The 7,580-nt window shown below is 40.2% G+C and overlaps 1 pseudogene across 1 annotated transcript in view; it reads left to right on the top strand.

The window, feature by feature from the left end:
• The window catches only part of LOC308567311 (small ribosomal subunit protein uS2-like), a 558,798-nt pseudogene that overhangs the window by 444,365 nt on the left and 106,853 nt on the right, over window positions 1-7,580 (top strand). The window lies entirely within an intron of this gene.

Consider the following 7,580-nt stretch of genomic DNA (forward strand, 5'->3'; position numbering starts at 1 on the left):
TGAAGAACTAGTGATCCAAAGAATTGAGAGACAATTCGTCATAAATTCGTTTTTAAAAACGAGATAACAAAATCTACCTCATCGGTTGAGAAAATAGCGAATGAAAAGGATTTGGCACATAGAGCACAATAAATGAAAGCTATTAAAACTCATAGGTGTGTCAAGGTGTTTAGAAAATTCAAAATGTAATCATTTTGTGACAAAGGAAAATGCTGGAAGTTTTATTTCTGTATTTCATAAGATTAGTTTAAGTGCACATTTTTTAAAATGACAGTTTAAAGGAAAAATTCCATGGTTCACATAACTATTACTTGATGTTTCAGAGTCTCAATTTTTTAACAGATAAATGTATATAATTTATACTCTGTGATATCCTTGAGCCAGGAGCCTTCAGACAGTGCCTGGCACGTAGTAACCTGTCACTGAATGCCATTCAAATCATTAAAATGGCATTATGGGGGTGAGGGGGGAACCCCTTGAAATAAATTTTAGCTATATGCCCAGGCAGAAAAGCAATTCAATCATACTGGTATTAAGTGTGAGAAAGGGGGGCGTAAACATGAGTACAATCAACCAACCAACCAACAAAATGCTTAACATCTGGGATATCTGCATTGTACTGCAGACTTTAGAGTACTTAAGTGAAGGACCATTCCCTGCATCAAGTTGATAAACCACAATCTGGTTGATAAACTACAAAACTGGGATACTGCTGTGATACCGCTATAAATAGTATAAGGACATTTTTATTACCAACAGATGTTCAACAAGAGAGTGAGCCCAGAACACTACTAAATGAAGAGTTGTCAAGGCTTATAAAGTACGTAAGTTCCTTTGTAACATACCTGCACATAGGCATGAGGCCAAAAAGAGGAAACATGCAAAAGGCTCTTTTGGCTCAAAGGTAACCAAATTACTATATTGAATCTACTCATCAGCATAAAATTTAACAATAAGTAGAAGAAATGAATTTTATATACATCTTACAGGAAATGTGAAGTTCTGCTTAAATATTGACTGCGCCAGACTATTTTCCTCTGATGCAGATATGTTTTCATAAAATTAGGGAATTTGTTTCAAAAAGTATGTATACATACATGCACACACAGTGAATTCAAAAGTCTACACAACAAAATGTTTTCAGTAATTATCTCTGAGTGATGTGATTATGAGTGGTTCTTATTTTCTCTACTTTTTCAAATTTTCAACAATGGATATATATTACTAATACAGAAAAAGAATATGGTTTTAAAAACTTATTAAGCACTACCCCAAAACATATGAAACAAAAACAATGTGAGAGGAGGCTCTCAGACATTCACATCTAAATGTGAATTCATTATAGGGAGGATAAATGGTGACAGAAGGAGACTTTGGGTGGTGAACATACAATACCATATATAGATGATGTATTATAGAATTGTATACCTGAAACCCATATAATTTTATTAACCAATAAAAATTAAAATAAATGCAAATTTGTTATTCAGATGTCTAATGCTGAAGGTAATAAAACATTAATTCTAAAACTGAAGATCAGGGCAACTGATTCAAGTTCAAGTAGCTGCACACAGAGTACCAAACTGAAGGCTCTGAATGGCCAAAAAGTGGTACCATCAGTTGCTGGGCTCTAAGGAAGCAGCAGAGTAAAGGTAAGTGGCTGAATGCAGCCCAAAGCCAAGAATTTGGTGAGGAATTCGCCCTGCCTCCTCCTTACAGATGTGGAAAGCTGTTACAGTACTGAGTCTTTTTAGGACCCGCCTTACTTTCCTTAATAGGGAAGGCAGCCTTTAGCAAGTGGGCACCTTAAATCCATCTCCAACCTGCTGGCATTCACCTACATACTTACCTTTTTCCTGAAACGCTTCAGTGGCCAAAACAAGTCCTATGAAGCATTCCAAGATATGACTCTTGCTGTGCTTTCACCACTGCTTTCCTCATAGTGAAGATTCCAACAAGAGCTACTCACCATTCACATTTATTTCAAATCTTCAAATTTTTATTAAAAGAGAAGAGCCATTTGAAAACAATATTCAGAATTTTAATATATCTGTGCTGATCAACTTGTGGAGCATCATCGACCACCATGATCTGCTGAAGTTTCTTATGTCCAGAATACAGTGATGGAGAAAATTATTGGCTTCTCCAAGTTTGTCATTATTTGCCCAGATGGGAAAAAGTGTCGCCTTTTCTTTCATATTAGCTTAAATATAATTCTTTTTAAAAATTTTATCTTTATTGTTGAAAGTATTACAGATGTCCCCCTTTTTCCCCCCCACTGACCTCCTCCACCCTGTTCCCGCCCCACTCCAGGCCTTCACCGCACTATAGTCTGTCCATGGGTTATTCATATATGCATATAAATTCTTGGTTAATCTCTTCCCACCCTCCACATCGTCCCCCTTTACTCAGACTTGTCAGTTCACCATATTTAGGCTTTGTGGTTTTATTAGCTATTCAGTGTCTTTGCGTGGATGCTCATTCCCATTTCCCTGTTCCGTTTACCTGACTTAATTCATGTACAATAATGTCCAAAATCTTTTTGTGGGGCTAGGTGCCTTTTTGCAGAGCTCTCAAATCATTCCACTTAGTCAATGCCATGGGCCTAAGTTTATGTGTCCAACTATGTCACTAGATTCTGAGCTCCTGGGGACAGACTCGGCACTCCTTATTCATCTTTGTACCCCAAACATAGTGCCTGGGACATTATACATACACACCTTCTGACTGAAGTACTTAGTACTCATGCACCTAGAAATAGAGATCCTGTTTCATCTTGGGTATAAATCCAGAGCTTACAATTACTCAAATCAGAGCCAACTGAGATTTTTGCCCCCAGTCAGTTATCTGGAGCCCTGTTCCCCATAATCAAAACTTCTTCCTTTCTCAGTTCAGCACTGAGAGTCCTTTCCTGCTCCTGGGCTTAACTGAAACCTGGCTCTTCCTGAAAAATAGCGCCCCTTGCAGCTTTCTCATATGTATGTTGCTCATTCCTTCACATTCCATGTGCCCTGCCTGGTGTCAGTGCCCTCTTCCTTTCCTCAAAGCCATTTGCAAATTATTTCTCCTTCACTTCCATGTAAATATACTGTCTCTGTGGAGATATGTGGTATTATCACACTATACCCCTCCTAATTCAGGTAATTTAACAATCTGCTATTTATAGTTGGGCACCTGGCTTAGTCCTCTCCCCTCCTCACTCCTGGTTTGTCTTCATTCTAGGACACTTCATTGCCCGTGAAAACTACCCATGTAACATGACTTCTCAGTTCTTTGACTACCTCAACTGAAATAACCTTTGCCCCCCAGTAGGCCTACTACCACACCCCACACCTGTCTTCCCAACTGCTCCACTCTTGAAATCTTGAATTCAGACACCCCTTGCTGACCTTCAGTCTCTCGGCCCTTTTACATTCTCCATTATCAACCCATCTTCGCTTCGATCCCTAGGCAGTCTAGACTCTGTGGACCACTACTCCAGTCACTTTTGCTGAGTCCTTAACATTTTCACCTTGTCCTGTCATCTCACAGAGCAAAACCCCAATCCTGGATCAGTCAACCATCTCCCATCTCCATTCCAACAGAAGGCCGACTGTTGCTATCAGAAGTCATTCGATCACTCTAGCTGCTGCCACTACAAATTCAATCTCTAATCTCAACTAGCCCCGCAAAGCTCCTGTGACCCTGTTTGCCTCGTGAGTTCTCCGTCTTGTTCTATAGCGAATACTTCAGCATTTCTCCACTTTCCTCAAACCTCCTAGCTTAGTAATTCCCTCTTCACCACCAGTAGGTGACAATGCAAGAAAACAATAGAAGACATGAGGCAGGCACTCCATCAACTTTTTACCTTAACCCCTTAAAACTTACCTCCATGATAATCACTTTCTTCCTGACAAAATGTTGCAGATGTGCTTCTACCATCTAAGGCTAAAATTTCAAGTGTGCTTGATCTCATCCCTCTGGGTCCTCATAGGGATTTTGCTCCATCATACATTCTTTCTCTTCCTCCCTCCTTTCTGGCTCCTTCCCATATTATTATTTCAATATACTCAAATTTTTTCATCTCCCCTAACTCCCCATCCCCACCAAGACACACAGTTCTCACTGTGATCTCATGTCCTTCCTTCTACATCAGCTTTAGCTTATTCTTCCCTATTCACAGCCAAATTCCTGGAAGACATGTTCGTTTGTTGTCCATACTTTATTTCCCATTTCCTGCTGAGCCCATTGTTAAATGGCTTCTACTCTCAACCGTATATTAATATGATTGTTCATGTCAAATTTTTTTTTGCCAAGTCCAGTGGCCATTTCAGGCTCATCTACTGGTTCCCTTTGAAAGCCTCACACTTCAGGGCTTCTTGCCCTCTTCTGCTTATCCCCTTTTTGTTTCGTTATCCTCACCTGATCGATAACATCTATGATCTCGACCATCTTCCTGGCATGAGGCCCAAAGGAGATGTAGGCCACCAGGCCAACCTCCACAAGAATGCCTAAACACCACGTTGGCGGCGCTCAAAGAGAAGAAAGAAGGCCTCAGTCCTCTTTTCTTACTATAATTTCCCTAGATAATCTCATCTACTACTTTAACTACAAATACCATTTTTTATTATTCCCTAATCTTTAGAACAGATCCCTCTCCTGCTTCAGACCTATAAATCCGCCTGTTTATCTCCTCTTACATATCTCATGGCCTACTCTATTAAAATATATCTAATACTGAACTAAGCATATTCCCACTCCCTCCCCATATAGCTTTGCTTCATCCTAGTTTACCTTAGTGACAAAAACCTGTTTCATTCTTCTACCTCTCATCATCCAATTCAAAGTATTAAGTCCTAACAATTTTACTTCCTAAAAACCTCTGAAATCCATCCATGTTTCTCAATATCTACCACCACTACTTAGCACAGTGCTTAAGAGTGCTGGCTGGCTGGTGTGGCTCAGTTGGTTGAGTATCCTCCTAAACACCAAAAGGTGGCAGGTTCAATTCCTGGTCAGGGCACATACCCAGATGGCGGGTTCCGGCCCCAGTTGGGGCAAGTGCTGGAGGCAGAAGAGAGATGTCTCTCTCTTCGTCTCCCTTCCTCTCTCCAAGATCAATAAAAGTAAATAAGAGTGCTGGTTCAGAAGCTAGACTTATCTTGGTTCAAATCCTCACTCTACTATGTACTATCCAGCTATGTGGCTCTGGATAATCAACAGCCTCTTAAGTGCCTCAGTTCTCATCATGCAAAATATTTTACTTATCATGTCCAGCCAGTGTCGCTCAGTGGTTGAGCATTGACCTATGAACCAAGAGTTCACTGATTCAATTCCCTATCAGGTCACATGCCCAGGTTGCGGGCTCAGTCCCCAGTAGGGGGCGTGCAGGAGGCAGCCAATTGATGTTTCTCTCTCATTGATGTTTCTCTCTATCCCTTCTCCCTTCTTCTAAAACAAAAATAAAAAATTTAAAAACATATTAAAAAAAATATTTTAGCCCAGCCAGGTGTGGCTCAGTGGTTGAGCATCAACCTAGGATCCAGGAGATCGCGGTTTAATTCCTGGTCAGGGCACATGTCCAGGTTGTGGGCTCAAGCCCATTGGGGGCGTGCAGGAGGCAGCCTATCAATGACAACTCTCTCATCATTGATGTTTCAACTCTCTCTCCCCCTCACTCTCTCTGAAATCAATAAAGACATATTAAAAAAATTTTTTTTTACCTATCATTAGTGCAGACCACTATCACCTCTATTTTGGATTATTCTAACAGTGATTTTCAACCTTTTCATCTCATGGCACACATAAATTACTAAAATTCTGCAGCACATCAAAAAATATATTTTTTGTAGGTATAATTTTGAATGATTTACAATAATAATAATTACCTACCCTTTTTGCTCCAAAGTGACTTTTAGTACCTATACTTGTATGTAAGGATTTCTGGTACCAAGAGTTAATCAATCAGCCCTAGCCAGGTAGCTCAGTTGGTTAAAGCATCATCCAGATATGCCAAGATTGCAGGTTCAATCCCCAGTCAGGGCACATACAAGCAGCAAATAAATGCATAAATAAGTGAAACAACAAAAACCAACGTTTCACCCTGGCCAGTGTAGCTCAGTTGGTTGAAGCATTGTCCTGTACACCAAAAGGTGGCGGGTTCAATACCCAGTCGGGGTGTGAGGCAACTGATCGATGTTTCTCTCTCTCTCTCCCTCCCTCTCTAAAATCAATTAAAACATTTTTTAAATATCAAAAATTTTTTAAAAAACATTTTTTTATTTGTATTGATTTTAGAGAGGAAGGAAGAGAGAGAAAGACATTGATTTGCTATTCCACTTATTAATACATTCATTGGTTGCTTCTTGTATGTGCCCTGACTTGGTGATCAAACCTACAACTTTAGCATATCAGGATGACACTCTAACCAACTAAGCTGCCTGGCCAGGGCCTGTTGCCATTTTTTTTGACAATCTAAGCGAAAAGAGGTCAGTGCCCCTGACTAAAGTCAGGCATTTCATGTTTTAAAAATTCTTGCAACACACCAGCATGCTGCAGCTCAATGGTTGAAAATCATTGCTCTAACAGTCTCCTGGTCTCCAGTCTGGCCCTTCTGCAATCCAGTCTCCTTGTAGCCAGTAATCTTTCTAAAACACAAATTTCATCATGTTGATTTTTACTTAAATCTGGTTCCCACTGTCTTCAAGGGAATGTTTGAATCCCTTAACAATGCACATAGGCTTTTAAAATCTGGTCCCTGTTAATTATTAATTCCTTCTCTCTCCTATTCTGGTCTTCTGCTCATCACATACAAACCTGAACTAATTGTAGGTCCTCAGTCTTACCATGCCATTCTGTGCCTCTGGGTTTCTGCATATGCAATTCTCGCTGCCTGCAAAGTCTCTCCCTTCTAAACTCCTCTTCCCGCCATACACATTTTTTTTAAAAATGTTTTTATTGATTTTAGAGAGAGGAAGGGAGAAGGATAGAGAGAGAAACATCGATGAGAGAGAAACATGGACTGGCTCCTCCTGCGTGCCTCCCACCAGGTATGTAGCCCGCAACCTAGGCCTGTGGCCTGACCAGGAATCGAACCAGTGACCTCTTGGTGGATGCTCAACCACCAAGCCATACAGGCTGGGTCCCACCATACACATTTACCTGGCTATATCAAGTGATACTTTTGCTTTACTTCTCCTTTTGGGCATCACTTCTAAAAGCCTTCCTAACTCCTAAGACTAAAGAGGCACACCTGAACCTGGTCCTTACCTTTCATACCTACCTTCCTCTTGGGCATTAGGTATTAATCTCATTCATAATGCCTTGGTTGTCTTTAGACTATAAGTTCCTTGAGGACAGTGACCATGTTTTTGTTTACCACTATATTCCTAGTGATTAGTATAGTGATGGGCACATGGTAGACAGTCCAATCAACATCTGTTGTACAAATTATTGAATGTGCACTTTTTGCACACCCTTTTAATTAACTACACCTAGAATTTAAAATGCTACACCTAACTAATCATGTCACCAGTTTATACAGGCCTTTAATGTACAAGGGATTTCTTATTTTCTACTACATATAGAAGGAATAATCTGAA

This window comes from Miniopterus schreibersii (assembly GCF_964146895.1).
Source record: "Miniopterus schreibersii genome assembly, chromosome: 14".
In the NCBI taxonomy this organism is placed as follows: domain Eukaryota; kingdom Metazoa; phylum Chordata; class Mammalia; order Chiroptera; family Miniopteridae; genus Miniopterus; species Miniopterus schreibersii.